This window comes from Cannabis sativa, chromosome 2 (assembly GCF_029168945.1).
Source record: "Cannabis sativa cultivar Pink pepper isolate KNU-18-1 chromosome 2, ASM2916894v1, whole genome shotgun sequence".
Lineage (NCBI taxonomy): Eukaryota > Viridiplantae > Streptophyta > Magnoliopsida > Rosales > Cannabaceae > Cannabis > Cannabis sativa.
In genome coordinates, this window is record NC_083602.1 from 72,513,985 (window position 1) to 72,541,097 (window position 27,113).

General features: G+C 33.4%; 1 non-coding gene across 1 annotated transcript; it reads right to left on the minus strand.

The window, feature by feature from the left end:
* Window positions 1-5,671: 5,671 nt before the first annotated feature.
* On the minus strand, window positions 5,672-5,778 carry LOC115718191 (small nucleolar RNA R71). The gene has a single exon (XR_004011776.2). It is a non-coding gene; the product is annotated as a small nucleolar RNA R71 (small nucleolar RNA).
* Between the last annotated feature and the right edge of the window lie 21,335 nt (window positions 5,779-27,113).

Below are 27,113 nucleotides of genomic sequence, written 5' to 3' on the forward strand. Positions count from 1 at the left end.
TAAGCATGCTAGGAAAAGGTATGGAACAAGGCATTGGACAATGAGATAGATGCACTAGAAGCTAATAACACTTGGATTGTTGTTCCTCTCCCACCAGGAAAACATGTCATAAGCAATAAATGGGTGTACAAAATCAAATACAACCCAAATGGTTCTGTTGAGCGTTGCAAAGCAAGATTAGTAGCCAAAGGCTACACTCAACAACAAGGGGTCGATTACTTTGAAACATATGCCCCTGTGGCTAAATTTAATACTCTCAAACTCTTGTTTGCTCTTGCTGCCATTAAAAATTGGCACCTTCACCATATGGACATCAACAGTGCTTTTCTCCATGGTGATCTCCATGAAGATGTCTACATGAAGCTTCCTCAAGGATACACACCTGAAGCACCATGTAAAACCCTAACTAACATAGGCGTATTACGTGAGTTTTAAACATACTGTGCAGCTCGTTGCTAATCAACGAGGTTTATGGAAAAACGTGATTAATTAAAATTTTGCTTTTTAATTAAACTTATAAAACAATATTACAAAAGACTCGGGATCCCGATTATAAAATCATTTACAAAAAGATTTAACTGTTTAACTGATACATAAAATAAATGTCGTCTAACGACCAGTTACAAAAATCAGCCTCGCTGTCCCGATGATCGTACGCTCCAGGCCTAACCGCCCCGACATGTACAATCTTCACAAGCTCGCTCACGGCCCATCAGCTTTAGCCTTGCCTTTACCTACACATAAACGTAAACGCGTGAGTCGACGGACTCGCAAGAAAAGCATAATAATACTCATACATAATTCTAACGTGTCCAACACGATGCGAGTCCCGCTTGCCATGTCCAACATGGTTCGAGCCACCATCGCCATGTCCAACATGGTACCGAGTTTTGAACGTTCACGGGGACGGTACTATTGACAAGTATCCTCCCGATCGGCCGAATCCAGGTCATACTCGGCATTCTGGTCATACTCACTGTCTGACCGACGGATAGGTCAATAAGACGGAACCACCAACCAAATGTCGACTGATCGGTCGAATCGGTCATACTCCGTACTGGTCATACTCCGGCACATCTACCGACGTGACGGGGTTGGATGGTTCAAGCCCTATATACATAACTAATGTAATCTAACAAAGCTTCCTACATGCACGTTAAACATGTAATCTACATATGCATACTCGTTATACTAATCTTACCCGGATTCCGAATTCGGGTGTCTGGCCAACTTAATCGGAACTTTAGCCGAGCTTACGGATTACGCTCCTAAACCATAAAAATCACAACGCTATAAGTGACACGCTAAATCACTTCCGAGGACTTAAACTAGGAACTAAAAGTTTCCCTATCGATAAAAAGCATGGCAATACCCCTAAAACATAAAAACGAGGAAAAACACGGGTTACGAAAATTCCCCAACCTAAGAACACCCGGTTAACCAGAATTCGGATTCGAATTATCGAACCCTCATCCGAGATCGGTTGCACAACCGAATTCCGGTTCTAGAATTTTCCAAAAATTCCTAACTCAACCAAATCAAACCCAATTTATTCCAAACCTTCCAGACCTGCTCTAAATACCCCAAAGAACATATCCAAGGCATCAAACTAACCCAGAAATCACAGATACACAAATTGCCATTAAAGCTCAAGCTTTGAGTTCTAAACTCAAACTTGAGCAAATCCCACAAACATGCAATCAAACCTGGTTAATTCTACTTAAATATGCATGAATAAGCTTCTGAAAACAAACAAGAACAACAGCAACAACATAGTAACAGATTACACAACATTTCTTCAAAAATCATAACTTTTACAAGAAAACTTAAAGCTTTGCACAACCTATCTAACATGCTTTCAAAACCACCTAAGTAACCCTAATCTAACAAGCTTTAGACTATAGAAATCAAGACAACTTACAGCAGCCACAGCAACTAACAATTAAGCATGCATCAACATATTCTCATCATTTTTTCTAAAATTACAAAAAGAAAGGTTTAGGAACTTTACCAAGAATTTGAAGAACACTTAGATTGAGGAAAAATTAGCTTTGAAATCAAAAATTCCAGCCCTTGAACACCCCTCAGCCGAGAGAACAAGAGAGGAAAAGAGAGAGAGAGCTTGAGAGCTTTTCTTTGAAAAATTTCTAACTTTTCTAACTTATGATTTTTTTGTAAAATGAAAAATGAATAATGACACCTAGCATAAACCCATTTCAGCCAAATAACCAACAAATAAACATTTATTTTTCAAATAATAAAGTCACTAAAAGACAAAAAGTCATTGGGGCAAAAAGACCATTTTGCCCCTCCATACTAAATTGGATCCAAAAGTGAAAGAAGGAGGCAGAGGAAGCAGTGGTGGCGATCCAGAATGCAATCACTGTTGGAATTAATTTTACCAGGATCTTAGATCTACTATGTTGATTTAACAACCTAAATATGAACTTCTAAAACGATAAACAAAACACATAAAAGTTAAGAATAACTTACAGTGATGGCAGCGGAATTAAGTGTCTCCTTCCACTCAGATCTCTAACCCTTGATTCCTGTCTGTAGCAGAGTATAATCAAGATCTGAGCCCGATTCTCCTTCAGTTGGATGTGATCCTTCACAGTCTTCCAAACTATGATTGAGGTACTGAGTGATGTGTGTGGGCACTTCTCTCTCACAAGGGATTCGAAATTTTCTCTCTTCTTTTCTCTCTTATTTTCGTGGGTTATCAAGCATACAAGAGAAGAGAATAAGGGCTGCTATATATAGGGAGAAGGGAGAGCACAACTTTCCAAATAAGCAGTTTCCTCTTTTACTGTGTAATTGATTAACTGCCTTATTTAGTGTGATCCACCACTTTCCTATTATTGCTAGGCTTTGATTAGCAATTACATGGCAATTAAAATTGAAAATAATAATTGGGAAACATGCAAGCATGTGGCCGGCCATGGTGTGTATGGGCCTCACATGGATTTTGCAGTTTCCTCAATTTTACTTCTATTTCTCCAAAAATGCCATTTTTCCAATTCTAACCATTTAAATGCCAAAACTAATTATTTAATAACTAAAATAGATTATTAAATAATATTGTCATTTAAAATAATTATTAATTAGACATCCAAAGTCTCTCAATTAATAATTAGACCTAGAAACCCTTTTATTTACAATTTCATTCTTAAACTGTGAGAATTCACAAATTAGACATAGTCTAACTTTTAGAATTATAATTGATTAATCATAAATCAATTATAGAGTCTTACAAACAGTATAGTCTCAACTAGAATGGGGACCATGGATCTATATGCTGAGCTTCCAATAAGTTGAACCGATTTACCAAGTGAATCCCTAACTTATTAATTCCTTGTTGAATCCACTCTTAGAACTTGGAATTGCACTCTCAGACTTATATAGAGCATATTATATGTTTCACGATATCAATATGCTATCTCATTTAACCATTGTTATAATCTTAATGTGATTAAAAGATCCTCTATATAGATGATTTACATCGAGACGGGACTAATTTACCGTTTACACCCCTCAATGTATTTTGCCCCTTAAAACACTTAGTTACCTGTAAATGATGTTTTAGTGATAGCTCGAAGGGAATCATCACTTTACTTCTATACACCTGTAGAAGCTATGGATTCCATATTTATGTTCAGCACTCCCACTCAGTTATGCTATCATGTTACCAAAATATACGTATCACCCTGACCCAAAAGTAGGCTTAACTAATAAATCAAAGAACATGAATAGCACTCCTGAGATTGAGCCTAAGCATATCAGGATTTAGATTCTCTTAATCTAAGATCAACTTCTGATATTGACTTGAAAAGATACAACGGTAAGTTTATAATATCTTTGACCTAAGTTCAATATCGGTCCAGTCCAATGTATACTCCACACATTCAAAACTAGTATACTTTACCAATGTCCTGGAAAGAACATAACACTTACTCCAAGTGTAAGTATACTTTATCGCTGATTATCACATCAGTGTAAATCCAAAACACTGATGAACATGGACCAAATCTTTTGAACCATATAATCACAATCACATTCCACTGTATTGACAATACTGTAATTGTGAATAACTATATGTTCTGGAGTTAACTGATTTTGCGCATATATTAAATATATATATTAAACCATAAACATAAATCACTTCAAAATTCTCAATTGATAACTAATAAAATTGTAATGGGTTTTATCTAGGGCACAAAATCCAACAATCACCAACTAGTTCTTTCTTAAACTCTTGATTTCTATGTTAATTTCTGTTTTAGATTTGATTATGGATGTTATTATGGATTTTATGAACTAAACTCCTATTTAGGGAGATGATGAATGTTGATTGAAGTTACTTTTGGTTAATGATAATTGCTATTTCTCCTTTCTTGATTGTAAATTTATCCATATTTGTGTTTAATTACATGTTTAAGATTGATCACCTTCTACATGTTCTATGATCCTAATTCAAAATCTGAAAAGTGAGAATTGGGAATGCTAAAATTGGATAAACTAGGTTTTGATGTGAAACGAAAGTATTTGCATAGCCTTTGTGACATTTAGATTATTGCTTAATGCTGATTATATGTTAATCTATCTCAGAGATGATTAGATAACATGTGATTTAGGACCTAAAAGATCTGAAAAGAGTTAGGTTTATTTTTATAATCTGTCATTCACATTGAGAAAGAGAATAGTAATTAATATTAACAACTAGGTAATTAAATCAACATGATTCTTTTCCCTAATTTCTCATCCTTGATTAAACACCTTTATTGCTTTCTTTAATTTTCTTGTTTTTCTTTATTTCAAAATCTATCAAAATTATTTATCTACCAAATAGAATCATAAGTCTAATTTAGTGGTATTCAGTTCAATTCCCTGTGGTTTGACCTCATCTGCGTGAGTTTACTACTTGATTACGTGCACTTGCGTATTGTTCATAATTTTCTTAACAAGTTTTTGGCGCCGTTGCCGGGGAATTATTTAAAAATTGATATTGCAAAAAATTAGATTAAATTCTACTTTGGTTAATTTTTCTTGCTTATTGCTAATCTGTTTCTCTTAGATTGTCTTATTTCAGGCATTGGAGGTGTATGCGACGTCAAGGACAAGGTGTCATATTGCCGGTTGATCCTGAAATTGCAAAGACCTGTACAAGAAACAGAAGAAACAAGAGGCAAGAAAGAGTTTCAGCAACTGCTGAAACACAAGAAATCATGGCTGAGAATGCTAATGGCGGTAATAATGGAGGCAACAACGGTAATAATGGAGGTGTCGTTGAAGATCAAGCTAATGGCCGCAGCCTTAGAGACTACATTCTTCCAACTCTTACGGGGTCCAGTCTTGCATAAGACCACCTGCCGTAGATGCAAACAACTTTGAGATAAAGCCAGCCATACTCCAAATGGTGCAATCCACAGTTCAGTTCGGTGGATTGCCCTCTGAAGACCCTAATCTGCACTTGTTAAATTTCATGGAGTTATGTCAAACTTTCAAAGTCAATGGAGTTAGTGATGATGCCATCAGCTTGAGACTTTTCCCATTCTCGCTGAGAGAGCGAGCTAAGAGTTGGTTGATCTCCTTGCCACCCAACTCCATTGCTACATGGACTGATTTGGCGACAAAGTTCTTGTCCAAGTTTTTTCCTCCAGCAAAAGCTGCCAAGCTGCGAGGTGAAATTAATAATTTTTGTCAGCTGGATAGTGAATCTCTCTATGAGGCTTGGGAGAGGTTCAAGGATCTCATCAGAAAATGTCCACACCATGGGATCGAAAAGTGGATGTTGGTCCACAACTTCTACAACGGGCTGATTGGTAATACCAGAACGATCATAGATGTCGCAGTTGGTGGGACATTTATGAGAAAAAGTGTAAACGAGGCCTATGATCTGCTCGAAGAAATGGCCATGAATAACCAACAATGGCCAACTGAAAGAAGGCAAACGAAGAAAGTTGCTGGTATGCACGAGGTAGACGCCATCACCAAGTTGATAGCCCAAGTGGAGGCCCTAATGAAGTTGATGACTACTCAGGTGAAACAGGCTCAAGTTACTTGTGAGCTATGTGGGGGGCCTCACACATATGACACATGCCCGGTGGATGTGAATAGTTTACCAATGGATCAAGCAAAAGCCATTGGGAACTATTCTCAAAACAATAATTATGGGCACAACCAACAGGGGTTTTACCAGCAGAGAAATCAGCCCCAACAAAACCAACAACAACTGCAACAACAAAGTCCTAGTGGAGGCTTAAATATCCAAGCTGACTTATTGCTCCAATTCATGATGGAGACTAAAGCCTCTATTAAAACTCTAGAAACTCAGATGGAACAATTGGCTACTCAAGTGGCAAAACAAGCTCAAGGAAATTCACCTAGCACTAGTGAGGCAAAAAGGAAAAGAGCAATGTAAAGCAATTTCCTTGAGGAGTGGAAAGAGTTTTAAGGGACCTAGTGGCAAGCAACCAGTTGAAGATGGGGTTCAGGATCAACAGGCACAGACACGAGCACCAAAGGAAAAGAACACTTCTGAGGGTCTTGCACCGAAAGAAGCTTCGCCTCCAATCAACATAGATCACCATATTAAAATTCTTTACCCTCAAAGACTCCGCAAGAACAACCTCGACAAGCAGTTCTCAAAATTTCTTGAAATATTCAGGAAACTGCACATTAACATTCCATTTGCGGAGGCCTTGGAGCAAATGCCAACTTACCTAAAGTTCATGAAAGAAATTTTAGCTAAGAAAAGGAAGTTGGAAGAATTCGACAGTGGCACTCACTGAGGAGTGCAGTGCAATTTTGCAGAAAAAACTACCGCCCAAGCTTAAAGATCCGGGTAGTTTCAATATTCCATGCTCTATAGGGGGTTCGGTGGAAACTAAAGCTCTATGTGATCTGGGAGCAAGCATTAATCTAATGCCCTTGTCTATCTTCAAAAGGCTAGGATTGGGAAAAGCAAAGCCCACAACAGTGACTTTACAACTGGCGGATCGTTCTTTGACTCATCCTCGTGGGATAATTGAAGATGTACTAGTGAAGGTTGGTAAGTTTATCTTTCCTACTGATTTCCTAATTCTTGATATGGAGGAAGATTCAACTATTCCTATTATTTTGGGAAGACCATTCTTAGCCACGGGGCGAGCATTAATAGATGTTCAAAAGGGGGAGTTAAAGTTGCGAGTGCAAGATGAAGAGGTCAATTTTAATGTTTTTGCTCCAACCGACATTCCTACTTGTTGCAAGATTGAGATGGTGAAGGGTTTTTTTGTTAAAGCTAATAATAAGAGAGTAAAGCCTAAAGAGCAACTTCGAACAATTAGGCGTCGTTGGAAAAGATTGATGTGTGGTAGTTCTGAAGGTGAACTTACTCTTGTGCAAAACTCTAAAATTAACAATATTGGAGGTCAATTTTCTTCACTCGATACGAGGGCTCTTTTGGATGCAAGGGGTGGACTTGATCCAATTTGAAGCAGTATTGAGGTTCAACCCCTTCTGATGGGGGTGCAGGTAAGTCTCCCTTTCCTTGTTTTGCATGACACATTGGGGACAATGTGTATTCTAAGTTTGGGGGAGGGGACTTATAAATTTTTTTTAATTGTTTTAGTTATTCTGTTCTTTTTAGTTATTTTGCTTTAGTTTAGTCTTTTTATTTAGTTGTTAGTCGATTAAATAAACTGAAGGTGTGCTGCTGTTAATTGTGATATGTCCTGAAATTTTGAAATAGTGTGCTTAATTCTTTTAACTCTTTGGATTAGTTTGGATGCTTGTGAAACCTGTGTATGAATGCAATTTGATGATCTGTGAAATATGTTATAATTGTTTTACTGTGGTTTGTGGTAAGATTGATTGAATAGCTTAGAACTTGCATGTCTTATTCTTTTGAGGCAAAATCCTTGACAACATTTAATAGGAACATGATTTAGGCAGTTTGTTTGGATAGTTTGAGCCTTTCAAGCCTACCATAAAAAGAATATCCTTAGTGAACCCTTTTGAGCCTAAACCTGTTTTGTTTCTTCACCCATTGAACTAAAAGATGTATCCACACTGTTGTTTTTGTCCTCATTACATTTTGAATGGTATCATAAGCCTTACAATAAGTTTGGGGGAGTGAAATATATAGTTTTTGGAAGTATTGAAGAAAGAAAAAAAAATCTTGCGTGATTGAGAAACATGTGAAAAAAAAGAAAGAATTGTAACTCGGCATCACTTGAAAAAAGAAAGAATGAAAAAAACTCAGAAATAAAAGAAAATTTCAGTGATGTCTAATGATTGAAAAAAAAGTAGAAAAATCTCAATCATGGTTAGTTGTGGGAACACTTCGGGCAATTTTAAAATTATGAGAAGCCTGTGGGTTCTTTTGTGCTTATGATATCTTTAGCCAAAAATGTCTTGTTTTTTCCGAATATCTAAGCCGTAAAATTCTCACCTAAAAAGTCCTTTTGATTCTGAAAAGAATGTTGTCAACATTAGTGGAGAGAGGTAAGCATGCAAGCATATTAGCTATTGGTTTGTGAACTAGTTTGATGGAGTGAAACCATTATGACATTATTTCGATACTGAAGTTGGTTTGTATCTCTGCATTGTGTGATAAAATGAGCATCCTAATTAATTGTTAGAGTTTTTAGAATTGAAAATCTAGTTTAGTTAATTGAAGGAAATTTCACATGAGCCAGCAGTAATATAATTATCTGATAGCTTAGTTAATCGAGTTTTTAGTGTTAGTCTTAGTCTTACTCGAGGGCGAGTAAGAATCTAGTTTGGGGGAATTTGTTAGGATATTTTTAGCCTACGTTTTGGGTCACTTTTTATAGTTGTTTTCCTTCTTTGTTATTCTTTTTGGAATAGAATTATGCTTGTTTTCTTTGGTTTCAGGTTTCACACTTGGAATGTATAAAGTGATCAAATTTCGGAAAATAACAATCTATAGAATAGAGAAAATTCTGTAAGAAAATAAAACTAAAACTTCAAGCTTAAATTTGATTATGTTTGGTCAGATTTTGGAAAAAGTCAAAACATAAAAGTTTTAGATTTATTTTTCTTCTTTCCAACGCATCTTGAATCAACTTATTTGGAGTTCGTATGTGAAAGTTATACACATTTTACTGAAAGATGCTGAAGTTGTCAAATTTTGCTTCAGTAGTCGCGACCACCACTTTCCATGGTCGCGACCTTTTTTTCATGGTCGCGACTAGGAGGCCAGACAGCAAGTTTTTTTTCGTATTTTGCCTATGGTCGCGACTAGGCTTTATGTGGTCGCGACCAGGGGCGAAACATAGGATTTTTTGCAAGTTTTTAACTTTTTTAGAGGTAGCAACCCTAATTTCTATTTAAGGGACTTGTGTTTTAGAAGGAAGGGAGGCAGAAATTAGATCCAAAAGTGAAAGAAGGAGGCAGAGGAAGGAATGGTGGCGATCCGGAATGCAATCACCAACTAGTTCTTTCTTAAACTCTTGATTTCTATGTTAATTTCTGTTTTAGATTTGATTATGGATGTTATTATGGATTTTATGAACTAAACTCCTATTTAGGGAGATGATGAATGTTGATTGAAATTACTTTTGGTTAATGATAATTGCTATTTCTCCTTTCTTGATTGTGAATTTATCCATATTTGTGTTTAATTACATGTTTAAGATTGATCACCTTCTACATGTTCTATGATCTTAATTCAAAATCTGAAAAGTGAGAATTGGGAATGCTAAAATTGGATAAACTAGGTTTTGATGTGAAACGAAAGTATTTGCATAGCCTTTGTGACATTTAGATTATTGCTTAATGCTTATATATGTTAATCTATCTCAGAGATGATTAGATAACATGTGATTTAGGACCTAAAAGATCTGAAAAGAGTCAGGTTTATTTTTATAATCTGTCATTCACATTGAGAAAGAGAATAGTAATTAGTATTAACAACTGGGTAATTAAATCAACATGATTCTTTTCCCTAATTTCTCATCCTTGATTAAACACCTTTATTGCTTTCTTTAATTTTCTTGTTTTTCTTTATTTCAAAATCTATCAAAATTATTTATCTACCAAATAGAATCATAAGTCTAATTTAGTGGTATTCAGTTCAATTCCCTGTGGTTCGACCTCACCTGCGTGAGTTTACTACTTGATTACGTGCACTTGCGTATTGTTCATAATTTTTGTAACAATTACTCCAAGAAATTGGCTGCCTAGGCACTAAACCAGTCACTACCCTAATGGAACCTAACACAAAGCTCAACAATGAAACTGGAAAACTCCTAGACAACCCAACTCAATACAGGAGCTTAATTGGCAAACTAATCTATCTCACAATAACACGGTCTGATATTGCTTTTTCAGTCAATAAACTAAGTCAATATCTCCAAAGAGAACCACATCTCCAAGCAGCCACTCGAATCTTACAATACTTAAAAGGCACCCATGGTCAAGGCCTTTTCTTTTATCGTTCAACACCTAACCCAATATAGCTACAAGCATTTGCTGATGTAGATTAGGGGGCATGTTTGGACACTAGGAGATCTATCTCGGGGTACTGTGTCTTCCTTGGACAATCTCTCATCTCTTGGAAATCCAAGAAACAACAAACAGTATCTTGCTCTTTTGCTGAAGCAGAATATCGAGCAATGGCCAATGTAACTTGTGAACTCACTTGGCTCCATTCTATAATTCATGATTTTGGCATCAACCTAGGCTTCCATCAACACTCTTTTGTGATAACAATGCAGCAATACACATCTCTGAAAACCCTGTCTACCATGAGTGTACTAAACATGTGTAGATCGACTGTCATCTCATCCGTGAGAAGGTCAACAAAGGCACCATCAAACTGAATCATGTCACTTCCAAGTCCAACATAGTAGACACCTCTCCAAGCCACTCTTCCCTGCTCACTTCCACATCATTTTATCCAAGATGAATGCCAAGAATCTCTACAATCCATCTTGAGGGGGCCTATTAGATTAGTGGTTATGTTTGTTATGTTAGTTATTAGTTATAGGAAGTTAGTTATTATTGTTGGTAGTTAGTCTTAACTGACTTTACCACTCTATATATATTGTATCATTGTCTTTGTACACTTTTCTCACCAATCAATGAAATCAATTCCGTTTTCAATTTAATTCTCCTAATAGATGGTCTTGAGTTGCAGGAGTAGTGGTTGTTGTGTATCCTTTGGCGGGGTTGTCCTATTAACCATGTTTATTTTCTTCTTATTTCAGCTCGAGCTGCTTAAACTTGGATTGATATCCTAGCGAGTTGAGTCGGATGGTTGGACAGGAGGGTGGAGATTGTCCAAGTGAAGATGAAGCTCGAAATCTTCTTTAATTTTTGATTTAATTGTTTTAGTTTATGAACAATTTAGTTTCAATTATTAGTTTGAGATTTTATTCCCTATTTCATATTTATGCAGACAATTCATTATGACATTTTTGAGATTATTAATAAAATATTCTCTTTAAGAAATTTTTATTGTGAATTGCATCTATGAATTGAGCTTTATGTTTACTTTATCTTGTGTGTGTCAATACCAATTATATTTATATGTTTATCATATTTTATTATTGATGCAAAATCTATGGTATGTTATTCTCTGCAAAGAGATAATACCACATAAATACTTAGAATTTAAATTCAATATTTATGAATAATTATTAATTCTTAAGTAATTATTAAGATTTTGTTTAATAAAATGATCTTTTGATTAGATAGAGGTGAAAGAAGTTAAGAAACAATATATGCAGTTCAACGATCTTTTATCTATTGAACTCTAGACTATATTCATAACTCCACAAGATCTCTACAACACTTAGGGGAGGAAGAAGCTATTGACATATGTAGTTCATTTTTTTTTTTTTGAACTCTAGACTATACTCAATACACCACAATATCTTTATGGCACACATATTTTGATTAGACATGGATATAATATAATGAAGACTTAGCAAATTATAAGAACTTATTCTTGATCCTATAATTATTCCAATTAACATGTTACTGTAGTAATAGAATTGATACTAATAAAGTTCTTGGACATAGTATGACAATACCTTATCTGAGTGGGAGAATTTTAAAATTCTAGCCCATCATTATTTGGATGACACTAGTGATAGCTAACTATGTTACGATCATGATATGAACTTTAAATAAAACTGAGAAATTATATCTAACCATGCATATGGATAGAAATAACTTATTAGAATTATAGGGATAAGATATAAAATTTTCTGTTGGATATTTATTTTACCAGGATCTTAGATCTACTCACAAGTATGTTGATTAACACCCTAAATATGAACTTTCTAAAACGATGAAATAAACACATATAAAGTTTAGGAAACCTTACATTGGGTGCAGCGGAATTAAATGACTCCTTCCATTCAGATATCTAGCCCTTGATTCCTTTCTGTAGCAGAGCATTATCAGTATCTGAACCTGGATCTCTTTCTCTGAATCTTTGATGTTGAAACTCCTTCTTGCTGAAAGTCTTTCTTCACGATCTTCCTCACTATGATTGAGGTATCACTTGCTGTGTGTGGGCACTACTCATAAACTAAGAATTTCGAAATCTTGAAGAAGAAAAGAAGAGGGAAGTGGCGGCTAAAGATAGGGAGAGAGAGAGGCTCAGTTTTTCTGAATCAGAAGTGTAGAAAATTTAGTGTAATTTTCCTGAAGCCTTCACTATCTATTTATAGCATTCCACTAGGGTTAGGTTTGAATTATTTGGCATTAAAATAATGAAAATATCAGTTTAAATTTCCTACAAAAGTGGCAGGCCCTATACTAGTGGATTTGGGCCTCACTTTTTGCAACTTTGCAGTTTTACCTTTTCTGCACCTGATTTTCTCAAAAACGCCAATTTTCTAATTCAACCATTTAAACGTCAATTCTAACTATTTAATAACTATAAATAATTATTAAATAATATTGTCATTTATCATATTTATTAATTGAACCATACAAAGTATCATAATTAACAAATATGCCCCTAAAACTCTTTCTTTACAATTTCGCCCTTACTTAGTGAAAAATTCACAAATAGACGTAGTCTAATTTGAGAATTATAATTGATTAATCAAAACCAATTACATGAGTCTTACAAGCAATATTATCTCAACTAGTGGGGGGACCATGGGTCTATATAACCGAGCTTCCAATAAGTAGATCAAGAATTTAGCACTAAAATTCACTAACTTATTAATTCTTCGTTGAATCCACGCATAGAACTTAGAATTGCACTCTCAGTATATAGAATGCTCTATATGTTCCACCATATAGACACATCATTAGTTATCCATTGTTATAATCCTAATTTGATCAATGGTCCTCTATATGAATGATCTACATTGTAAAGGGATTAGATTACCGTAACACCCTACTATGTATTTTATCCTTAAAACACTTGACCCCGTATAAATGATATTTCAGCTTATGTGAAATGAGTACTCCACCATTTATGTTCGTTTGGTCAAGCTCGAAGGAGATCATCCTTTGCTTACTATTCGCCAGATAGAAGTTATAGATTCCATGTTTATGTTAGCGCTCCCACTCAATTGCACTACCGTGTTCCCAAAATGTACGTATCACCCTGACCTAAAAGTAGGCTTAACTAACAAATCAAAGAACACGAATAGCCTTTCAAGATTGAGCCTAATCATAACAGGATTAAGAACATTTGATCTAGGATCAACTAGGCGATATTGACTTGAATAGATATTACGGTAAGTTTAATAAATCTAAGTCAAAGTTCAATATCGGTCCCTTCTGATGCATACTCCATGCATCCAACCTGAGCTTTACTTTAACCAATGCTCTGGAAAGAACATAGCACTTCTCCAAATGCAAGTAAACTCTATTGTAGATTATCATATCAGTAAAACCCTGTGTCTGATAAATCTAGGAAACTTTATTGACATAGTCATGTTTACTTTCCAATGTGTTGACGACACAATAAACAGGATCAAGTATGTGAAAAGGGTTTCAGATGAATTGATACATTATGTGCATATAATCATGAAATAAATCATGTGAACCATGCAACATTAAATGTTATTTCTGATCTATATTAATAAGTAAATCTGATTATATTGAAATGAGTTTTATTTAGGGCATAAAACCCAACATTTTCACCATGTCTATTCGAATGACTTAGGTAAAATACCTAATCCTTATGAAATATTTTATGGTATTTCTATTGATTACTTAATCTTAAGCAAGTATTTTACATTATTGTTAATACTAGAATACTATGTTGATGACTTAGTCTAGAAGGAACTTATAGTTTCCAACTAAGATAATATGTCACAACAAGATATCCTTGAGAACCAATAGTAAGAGGTTAAATGTACTCCTATGTACAAACTTAACCAGACTCCTACTGTTGAGTGAGAGCAATCTAAGATGTAATAAACAAGGAATATTAAGAGACAATCAAGGAAGAATCTCTGAAAGTAACCTGTATGTTAGATGATAGGGGTGTATATTAGAATCCTTTTATCTACACCAACTCATAACCTATTCGAGATGGTGGTTACTCTGGGGGTGGAGAAATTATTCTAGAAGGATGTAAAAACCCATCTATAATAATTTAAGCTCCATTAGTGAAGCAAAATAACTTTGTTTCTTTCGAAAGCACTGGAAAGTTATTCAAACTTAAGAAAGTTCTTAATTGTGTTATCTCTATTCCATTTTGAGTAGAATTAGAGATATGTCTTCTGTATATTCAGATGCACTTAATAAGCAGTAAAGAATTCAGTATCTCTAGGTGAGTAATGCATATAGAAAATGATGTTGCATAATGTTTTATGAACACGAAGAAAGTAATGGTGGAGAAAGTAGTTACTTACCACAGACTTACAGTTCCTGTAATTTGGGTTTAGTCAAATACACTACACTTGATCTGGATATCAAGACAAGGGATTTATTGAAATGCACTACTGGTTTTATGTTAGTGCAAGTGGGAGTTTGTTGGGATTTTATGCCCTGAATAAAACTCATTTCAATATAATCTGATTTATTATCAATAGAAGATTAAAAGTCATTTATTTTTACATGTAGTTTTCATGTTTATGGTTTAAAGTGTAAGATTTCTGTTAAGTTCAGAACATATAATTATTCACAATTACAGTGATGTCAACACAGTGGAAGGTAAATGTGATTATATGCTTCAAAAGATAATGTCCCATGATTCATTAGTGCACTGAATGTACATTGATGTGATAGACACTGATAAAGCTTACTTACACCTTGGATAGGTGTTATGTTCTTTTCATAACATTGGCAAAGTATGTTAGTATCGGTAAAGTATGTATAGAGTATAAATTAGACTGGGGCTGATATTGATCTTAGTAAGGATATTATAATCTTACCTTTGTATCTTTCTAAGTCAAGATCACTGGTTGATCTTAGATCAAAAGATCTTAATCTTGACATGGTTAGGTTTGATCTCAAGAGTGTTATTTGTGTTCTTTAAGTTGTTAGTTAAAGCCTACCATTTGGTTCGAGTCACACGTACAACTTGGGAACATGATAGTACAATTGAGTGAGAGCGCTAAACATAGATATGGAATCTATAGCTTCTATTTGGACATAGAAGTGAAACGATAGTTTTCTTTGAGCTTGGCTTAATAGAGATAAATGGAAGAGCTCTTATTTCAATGATTATATTAGTTTACTGAAATATCGTTTATAGGAAGCCAAGTGTTTTAAGGATAAAATACATTGAGGGTTAAAATGGTAAATTTGTCCCTACTCTGTGTAAATCATCTATAGAGGATCTTTGATTACTGGGATTAGAACGATGGTTAAATTTACATAGCGTATCTATAACGTGGAACATATAGAGCGTTCTATATAATTGAGAATAAAATTCCAAATCTATAGTGGTGCAAGGAGGAATTAATAAGTTAGAAAATTTACTTGGTGAATTCTAGATCTGCTTATTAGAAGCTTGATTATATAGGCCCATGGTCCCCATACTAGTTGAGACAATACTGCTTGTAAGACTCAGTTAGTTAATTTTAATTAATCAATTATAATTCTAAAATTAGACTATGTCTTATTTATGAATTTTCACTAAGCTAGGACTTAAGAAAAGAGATTCTAGGGTTTATTTGTTAGTTAACAGACTTTATTAAGTCTAATTAATAAAATATTAAATGATAATTTTATTTGATAATTAATTTTAATTATTAAATACATAGTTTTGGCATTTAAGTGGTTGAATTAGAAAATATAGCATTTGTGAAAGAATAAGATAAATAGTTGAAAAATGGCAAAATTGCAAGTGGTGGGCCAACATCCTATGGTCGGCCACTTAAGCTTGATTTTACCATTTATTTATCAATTTTGTAATGCCAAATAATTCAAACCTAAACCTAGAAGGATTCCTATAAATAGATAGTGATGGACTCAAAACTGACAACCTAAGTCACAATAGCCTTTAGTCAAACTTTAAGCCTTCTCTCTTCTCTCTATTTAGAATCTCTCTCTCTCTCTCTCTCTCTCTCTCTCTCTCTCTCTCTCTCTCTCTCTCTCTCTCTCTCTCTCTCTCTCTCTCTCTTTTAAATTCGAACCCCTATAGTGATAGAGTACATGCCCACACATAACAAGTTGGTACTCAATCATAGTGTGTAAGACTGTGAAGAATCCAATCAACTGAAGGAGAATCGGGCTCAAATCTTGGTGATACTCTACTACAGAAAGGATACAAGGGTTAGAGATCTGAGTGGAAGGAGTGTTTTAATTCTGCTGTAACCAATATAAGGTTTCTTGAACTTTATATATGTTTAAATTTCATTGTTTTCGAAATTCATATTTAGGATGTTAAATAACATACATGGTAGTAAATCTAGATTCTGGTAAAATAATCCCCAACACTTACACACTCCAAACTCGGAAAACACCTATTTCTAAAAGTCACATAACCAAACAAAACTTTTCTTTACAAAATCAAAGAGAAAAGGAACTAGAGCTTACCTTTGATCCTACAAAGTAATTCTTCACTTAAGTCCTACTAATTCCTTGCTGATTGGTGAAGAATCCAGGTCTGAAAGTTGGTCCCTTCTTTGGTTCTAGGTTAAGTTGAGAGAAAGAGATAATGTTTGAGGAGAGAGAAGGTTTTGTATCTAACCTTGAATTTCTTAATTAATCTACTAACTTCAGAACATAGCACTTACTTTCTAACATAATCATCCAATTACAAATTTCTAGAATTAACTTAGGTAGAAAAAGACATTAATACCCTTACTTCAATGCTAAGAAACCTTTTAAATCTAGGGGTAAAATTGTCCAATTCTATTACCCCGATATTCTAAAACACTCAATAATAATGCTCCATCAAATACTTGATGCAACATTATCCATGTGACTAAAATGGCCGTCTGTCGAAGTTCCACCGTTATCGGGTATAAAATCATGAAAAATATTAAAATTCATGTATATCCTCTATGATACACCTAAATTCAATAAAATCTCTTAAATTAATAAATAATAAATCAAATTCCTATTTCTTGAGAATAGGTCCCATATAACATGATACACACACATAATTAAATAATGTAAATAATTAATATTAATTCTCTGCTAATTCTATATTTTAAGTATGCTGTCATTACAACTTCCTACTCCCTTCTCTAATATTGTATCCAAAATGGGTGTAATCAACATTTACACTCCATGTTGAGGGGGCTATTAGGATTAGTTATAATTAGTTTTTCACCTCAGTTAAGTGTGTGGACATTTCAGTTAGGTTGTTAGCTGGTTAGTTATTTTTCCTAACTAACTCAACTAATTCTTTCTCTGCCTATGTAAAGGCTTGTGTATTTAGAACATATTAAGCTAAGTAAATGAGATACATTTCATTCTAATCTCTCTCTTTTTCTCATGGACTAGTAACAATAAAATTGTTGATACCACGTATAAAAATCTTGTATGTTTTTATTTTTTTGCACTTTAATTATTTGTTGATTTTTTATAGTTACAGAGTCATGTTCAGTAGGTATCGAAAATCTATTTCAATATTATATTTATTATTTTATATTTAATTAATTGATTAATAAAATAATAAATTAATAATATTAAAATACCGTATTTCCATTTGGTGTTTATTGAAAAATGGTCGTTTGCAGTTATGCATTTTAGTTATGAAGATAACATTGGATTTTGTTTTATTTAGGTGTCGTTTGGTAACACTTCTGTTTTCTAATTTTTTAATCACAAAATGAAAGTAAAAATTTTTGTGGCGTTTGGTAATGTTTTTTTAATCAGTTTTCTATTTTTAAAATTAAAAAAGTAAAAATATTTTTCAAAAACATGTGTTATAAAACTGTTTTTACTTTTTAATTTTTTAATTAAGAATCAAAATTTTAGAAACAATAAAAAACTACTTTCAATATTTTTTTTAATAATTTTTTTTCTTAATCAATATTTTGGACTTTGATCAGACCTGAACCCAAATCCCCCCACGACCCTGGCACTGAACCCAGCCTCTAACCTAAACCTGAATTCGACTCCGTACCTAGACCCGACGTAAATAAAATCAAAAAATAAAAATAAAAATGAACTTTACAGAACACACTTTTATTTTCTGTTTTTAAAATTGAAAAACAAAAGTGGTTACATGTTGCATTTTTATTTTTCAAAAACAAATGTGGCGTTTGGTAACACTTTTTTAATTAGTTTTCTTTTTTCAAAATTGAAAAAGTGAAAATATTTTTCAAAAACATGTTCTATAAAATTATTTTTATTTTTCAATTTTTTAATTGAGAATCAAAATTTTAAAAACAAAAAAAAATTACTTTCAATATTTTTTTAAACAATTTTTTTTGAGTAATTTGCGGCATAAATACCCAAGTTTATCTTATCAGTTGCAGTTTAATACCTAAGTTAAAATTTTGGCGGTAAAAATACCTTCTGTCACACTTTAAGAAGTTTTGTAGGTACCTACTGTTAAGTGCCATGTCACTGTCTAGGTGTCACAGTTTGATTGGTCCAAATCATTTAATTTATATTTTTATTTGAAATTGATTAAAAATTACTTGAAATAAAAAAAATTAAAAATAAAAACATATGAAAATTAAATTAAATCAAACATTTTTTTTGACTATCACGGCCAACACTTATCCCACACCAACAAACCAATGACAAACCCATATATGGAAAAAAAAAATCACTCCTTTATAATCAATGACAACCCCATAAACAAACAATGAATATATTTACCATAAAGACACACCAATGCCAAACCAGTCGTACACCCCAGGAAAGCCACACCCCAGGAACAAACACCAAACCAGTCGCACCAGTTGCACCCCAAGAAAACCACCCTAGAAGGATCACACACCAGTCGCGCCCCAGGAAAACCAAAAACCAAAGACACATGCAAACCAGAGACACACTAGTCGGACCTTGGAAGAACTAAAAACATACTCTAAAATTTCTTTACTCAGCAAAATAAAACAAAATACACTAACAAAATTCAGATTTATATACCAAAATTCATAAAGAGAATCTTAATGGTGAGAAATAAAATCTGGCAAAAATATACATTTAATATAAAATAAAACCAAATCAACTACACTCATATCTCAAAATTACAAAATAAAACTTTAAATTTCCCTAAGATTATTTATATTTCTTTAGATTAAAAATTTCTTACGATAGATTCCATGACTCTCGTCGATGCCCAAATCTCCGCCAAAACCTTAGCCAAATCTATGTCAGTTTGCACAGAGAGAAACAAAGAGAAGGATCCCAAGGGAGAGAGAAAGAGAGGCAGAGATATAGATCTAGGGGTTTTCAAGGTAGTGAAGTTCAGAGTCGTTCCGTCTGGCTCTGAGCAAAGGGAGGTTGAGCAAGAGAGGAGAGAGGGAATGGAGAGAACTCGAGGCCATAGACTGCCAGAGTTGCTCTCTGGCTCTGCGCAGAGAAAATAGAGAGAGAGAGAGAGAGAGAGAGAGAGAGAGAGAGAGAGAGAGAGAGAGAGAAGTCGAGAAAGAAAGGGAGAACCAAACTTTTTGGGGTTCCTTGATGCTTGTGGTGGTTCTTCAAAGAAGGCTCGAGAGAAGTCAAAAACTCAGGGCGATGAAGGCTCTCCTTCTCGTCCGTCGGTGCCGAGGTAGATGAAGCAATTTTTTTTTCTTTTGAACTCAGTAGACGAAGAAATTAGATTTAGGTTTGTTTTGATTTTTTTTTTGAAGAAGTTTTGTTTTGATTTTGATATTTTTTAATTAATTCAGTTTTATTTTTTATTATTTTTATTATTTTTAAATATTTAAAATGATTTTTACTTTTAAAAAAAAATACATAATTTGGACCAATGAGTGACTGACATCTGGGGCTGACCTGGCACTTAACGGCCATGTACTTATGGAAGTTCCAAAAGTATGACAGAAGGTATTTTTACTGCCAAAATTTTAACTTAGGTATTAATCTGCAACTTAAAGATAAACTTAGGTATTTATGCCGCAAATTACTCTTTTTTTTCTTAATTAATATTTTGGAATCTGACCATACCCGGACCCAAATCCCCCCCCCCCCACGACCCTGTTGGGATTTTATACCCTAAATAAAACCCATTACAATCTAATCTGATTTGTTATCAATAAGAGAATTAGAAGTGATTTATGTTAACATGTAGTTTTCATGCTTATGGTTTAATATATGCACAAAATCTGTTAAGTCCAGAACATATAATTATTCACAATTACAGTGATGTCAACATAGTGGAATGTGATTGTGATTATATGATTCAAAAGACTAAGTCCCTGTTTCATCAGTGTTTTGGATTTACACTGATGTGATAATCAGCGATGAAGTATACTCACACTTTGCATAAGTGTTATGTTCTTTCCAGAACATTGGCAAAGTATACTAGTTTCGAATGTATGGAGTATACATTGGACTGGACCGATATTGATCTTAGTTAAGATATTATAATACTTACCGTTGTATCTTTCCTAGTCAATATCACTAGTTGATCTTAGATCAAAAGATCTAAATCCTGATATGCTTAGGCTCAATCTCAGGAGTGTTATTCATGTTCTTTGATTTTTTTTGTTAAGCCTACTTCTGGATCAGGGTGATACGTACATTTTGGGAACATGATAGTATGATTGAGTGGGAACGCTAAACATAAATATGGAATCTATAGCTTCTATAGGTGTTTAGAAGTCAAGTGATGATTTCCTTCGAGCTTAGTTAAATAGAAGTAAATGAAAGAGCTCTTGTTTCAGTGATTATATTTTAGTTCACTAAAACATCATTTACAGGTAGCTAAGTATTTTAAGGAGCAAAATACATTGATGGGTGAAACGGTAAATTTATCCCTACTCGGTGTAAATCATCTATATAGAGGATCTTTGATCAATTGAGATTATAACGATGGTTAAAAGTGATACCGTATCTATATGGTGGAACATATAGAGCGTTCTATATAATTGAGAGTGCAATTCCAAGTGCTAAAAGTGGATTCAACAAGGATTTAATAAGTTAGAGAATTTACTTAGTAAATTCAGTTCAGCTTATTGGAAGCTCAGTAATATAGGTCCATGGTCCCCATTCTAGTTGAGACCATACTGCTTGTAAGACTCAGATAATTGATTATGATTAATTAATTATAATTCTAGAATTAGACTATGTCTAGTTTATGAATTTTCACTAAGCAAGGGCAAAATTGTGAAGAAAAGAGATTCTAGGTTCTATTTATTAATTAAGAGACTCTATATGTCTAGTTAATAATTATGTTAAATGATAATATTATTTAATAATTTATTTTAGTTATTAAATAATTAGTTTTGGCATTTAAATGGTTAGAATTAGAAAATTGGCGTTTTTAAGAAAATAGAAATAAAAATTGTTAAAATTGCAAAATTCCAAGTGGGGCCCATTAATACCATGGCCGGCCACTTGGAGAGGCTTTTTCCAATTAATATTTTTATTATTTTAATGTCAAATAATTACTAACCTAAACCTAGTGGTTACCTATAAATAGATAGTGACGGGTCACACCAAAAATAAGAGTTTTTCAAGTGATTCAAGAGATTGCCTTCAGAAAGTTGAGCCATTCACTATCCTTCTATAGCCGACCCCCTCTCTCTCTTTTCTTCTTCTAATTTCGAATACCTTGAGTGATAGAGTAGTCCCCACACACATAAAGTGGTACCTCAATAATAGTCTAGAAAATCGTGAAGAATCCAAATTGAAGAGAACGACATTCGGACTCAGATCTTGGTGATACTCTGCGACAGAAAGGATACAAGTGTTGGGTTTTATGCCCTAAATAAAACTCATTTCAATATAATCAGAATTACTTATTAATAAAGATCAGAAATAACATTTTATGTTGCATGGTTCACATGATTTATTTCATGATTATATGTACATAATGTATGAATTCTATTTAAGTCCAGAACATATGAATTTGTTAATGATTATAGTGTTGTCAACACAGTGGAATGTAATCTTAATTATATGTTCGAAAGTTTATTCCCTGATTTGTCAGTTCACTGGATTTAGACTGACATGATAATCAGCGATAGGTATTCTTACACCTTGGATAAGTGTTATGTCCTTTCCAAGGCATTGGCAAAGTTTACCAGTATCGGATGTATGGAGTATACATCGGAAGAGACCGATATTGAACTTTGATTAGATATATTAAAATTTACCGTAACATCTATTCAATTCAATATCACCTGTTGATCCTAGATTAAATGATCTTAATCGTGATATGTTTAGGTTCGATATCAAGAGTATTATACATGTTCTTTGATTTGTTAGTTAAGCCTACTTTTGAACAGTCAGGGTGATACGTACATTTTGGGAACATGATAGTTTAATTGAGTGGGAGCGCTAACATAAATATGGAGTCTATAACTTCTATAGGAATTTAGAAGTGAAACGATGATATCCTTCGAGCTTGGCTAAACAGAGATAAATGGTTGAGATCTCATTTCACTTCGCTGAAATATCATTTATACGGAGCTAAGTGTTTTAAGGATAAAATATATTGAAGGTGTAACGGTAATTTAGTGCCTATTCAATGTAGATCATCTATTAGAGGGTCATTGATCAAATTAGGATTATAACAATAGATAACTAATGACGTATCTATATCGTGGAACATATAGAGCGTTCTATATACTGAGAGTGCAATTCTAAGTTCTATGCGTGGATTCAACGAAGAATTAATAAGTCAGTGAATTTAAGATATAAATTCTTGATCTGCTTATTGGAAGCTCGGATATATAGACCCATGGTCCCCATACTAGTTGAGACCATACTGCTTGTGAGACTCAGTTAATTGATTTTGATTAATCAATTATAATTCTAAAGTTAGACTATGTCTAGTTTATGAATTTTCACTAAGCAAGGGCGAGATTGTAAAGAAAAGAGATTCTAGGTTTATTTATTAATAAAGATACTTTATATGTCTAATTAATAAATATATTAAATGACAATATTATTTAATAATTAATTTTTAGTTATTAAATAATTAGAATTGGCATTTAAATGGTTGAATTTGAAAATTGGCGTTTTTGAGAAAATGAGATGCAGAAATGATAAAACAGCAAAATTGCATAAGTGAGGCCCATTATCCAAAGCCCAGGCCAGCCACTATTGTAGGCTTTTATCATTTATTTTTTCATTATTTTAATGCCAAATAATTCTAACTTAAACCTAGGTGGTTACCTATAAATGGATAGTGATGGCTCTCATTCACACTTAACCTTTTGTTAACTCTGTCAGATGAAAGTTGAGCCTCCTATTCTATACATCGCCGCCAGTTCCCTTCTCTCTTCTTTTCCTCTTCAATTTCGAACCTTGAGTGAATGAGTGAGTACCCACACACATCAAGTGGTATCTCAATCATAGTGTGTAAGACTGTGGAAAATCAACCAACAAGAAGGAGTCAGCATCAAAGGAAGGAGAGAAAGAGATCCAGGTTGTAACGCCCCAATATTTTGCCTTATTTTACAAAGTGATAATTTTGATGCATTAATTAAAAAGATTCAAAGCTGTTTGAAAATACACAGTGGGTTTTACAATAAATATGCAAAAAGGTGAATGATCATTAATATCAAAACAAAATAAGTAGTTGAGTGTATTTTTCTAAAAATAAATAAATAAATAAATAAATAAATTTGTAACATCCCACTGAGCTCAGATTACTTTATTATAAAAAAAAAAAAAAAAACAAAAAACAAAACCAAGGCTCCACCGACATTCTAGACCGTTTGCTCGTCCATAGCCCCTTGCAGTATACATACCAGAACTGACCCATCCCATCAAACTTACATTCAATGTTTCCTGTCTATTGCCTGTAGGGAGGAAAGTAAGGGGGTGAGCTAAAAGCCCAGTAAGGAAATGCTTAACATACAATAGCATTCAATACACTAAACATATCTTAAAATTCAGAATAATACGATTCTTCATAACATTAACGTATCCAGTCTTAACAAAATTATATGCCTTAGCTCATAATTGTAATTTAAATAACTCTAGATATGGAAAGCTATATCATATACCATATATTTGTACTAACCGAAACCATTACATATATGTAGGGATCACAACCCTGATACCATACTCATAGCACAATTATAGCAATAACATATAAAAATTATTTCAATCATATCATGTCTTTACCATAACATTGGCATATCATAGCCATTACTTACATAACCTGGGCCTAGCCTGACCCTACAATATCCTGGGCCTAATCTGCCCATATAATAACCTGGGCCTATGTAGCCCTACCATTGTTATAGGATAGGGTATCTCTATATTCAACAGTACATCACTGTATCATACCCCACCATAACAATGTCATACACGAATCAAACAAATGTAGGGTAGGGTATTTCTACATTCAACGACCTTACCCCGTATCATACCCCACCATGGCCCCTCATTTGTACCTGAGACGTTAGCATACAACATACAACATACAACACACCACATACATCATACAACATACAACATACAACATACAAATCGTACCAACCATAATATATATCGATTCACAAACTCATATTGTGTCCATACCACACATTCTCAGTACTATATACACATTCATAATAATACATCACAAATAATATTTCAATAGACAAATAATTTAAATTATGCAGTTCAACACATAAAACTACTTAATTTCCTTACCTCAAATTCCGCTGCTTAAGACTTGTTATCTCGTCACTACTACCTATAATAAGACATGGGTCAAGGCCCTAATATTAAAATTCGTACTCTTACAGTACAGTAGAAAGATCACTATTTTTGACCAACAACTACACTAATTCAGTAAAAGTTGTCTTCATAAAAGTTATAGGAAATTCCATTATCCCTCCAATGACATAAAGATCATTAAAAATGGATTAAAACGGAGGGAGTTATGATTGTTTTACTGAAACTATTTCTGAGAAGGAATATGGAGTAACGAATTATACGACTTAGCAAAAAATACAAACTTTTGGCATTGAAAGGTTCAGAACTAGAAGATAACATCTTCATAAAAGTTTTAGGAAATTATTTTCCCTTTCCAATGATACCAAAATCTTTGAAATTGGAATTATATTCAGAGAGATATTGTAATTTTACCAAAACAGTTTTGGAAGAACAAGATTCAAGAAACGAATCACATGATACAGAAGGAAACTAACTTTTCGACAAAGTATAACTCCGAATTAACGAAATGTTTCTTCATAAAACTTATGGCAAATTGAATAAGCTTTGAAACCATATATTGATCATTAAAAATGGACGAGAATTGAGAGAGTTATGGTATTTTAAGTGAAAGTATCTTTTTCTGGAAATATAAAAAAAACGAATTACAACAACAGCAGAAAGATGATAATTTTCGACATAGAATAACACCGAATTGGTGAATAGTTTCTTCATAAAAAATTTAGATCATCGAATAAGCTTTCTAACAATACAAAAATCGCTGGAAACGGATCAATATTGAGAGAGATATGACTATTTTACTAAGACAATAATTTTCAAAAAAAAAACGAGATTTCATAGTTTAACCTAAAAGTTCACAACAATAAGTGGAAGAACTCTCTTACCTCTTGATGACTCTTCTTAATGAGTGCTAGATCTTGAAATCTCAAATTATTAGAATGGTGATGATGATCTCAATCTTATATTGATGAAAATCATGAGTGTTGTTTGGCGAAGAGAACGAAACAAGAAGGAAAATTATAAATCTTTGATAGATAGCGAGATGAACAACTTGTAGGGTATAGGATTTTATGAGTGTCTTCTCTAAGAATTGTGTTCAGGCTGAAAGAAAGAGATTGAGGTTGAGTTTTATTTTTCGTAGGGTTAGAGGCCCTGCATATTACGTATCAAGAATATGATAGATTTAGATTTTATAATCTAATTAAACCTATAAAAGAAAATAATAAAATAACCCCTATAATCTGATGCTAATTTAACCCTAAATAGAATAATTAAATAAAAATCTTATTTGTTAGATATAAGTTTTAAATTTGAATTTTAAAACTTAGGATTTCTATACTAAACTTAATAGGTCGTCACTTTGTAGCTTAATTTTGACCCCAATAAAGTTAAAATTACGATAAATCTATTTCTACATAATTGATAGATCTTTGAATTATCTTTCCAACGCCACTAAAATCACCTCAATCCGAGCTCTAGAACTCCAGATATGATCGTTTTAGTAAAACAGTTTTTAATCCTGCGAATTTATCCAAACCTACGAATTTTTTTAACATTAAATAATTATAACTCACTAAATATATTATAAAATCCTAATGGACCCTCATATTGGGCTTTAATTAAAAGATTACCTACTTTGTAAAAATACCATAATATTTTACTTTCGTAGTTAATACAACTTTAACTCTCTGTAGAAAATTAGTACAACTACTCTAAGCAATAATATCAACTCACTAACAACACAAAGAAATAAGATAATTATCCTCGCACAATTAATATCTCAAGGAGAAAAAAAAATTAAATACTATTTTAATCTGGATATTACACAGGTTCAGATCTTGGTGATGCTCTGCTACATAAAGGAATCAAAGGCTAGAGATCTGAACGGAATGAGTCATTATATTGCGCTGCACCCAATGTAAGGTTTCCTTAAA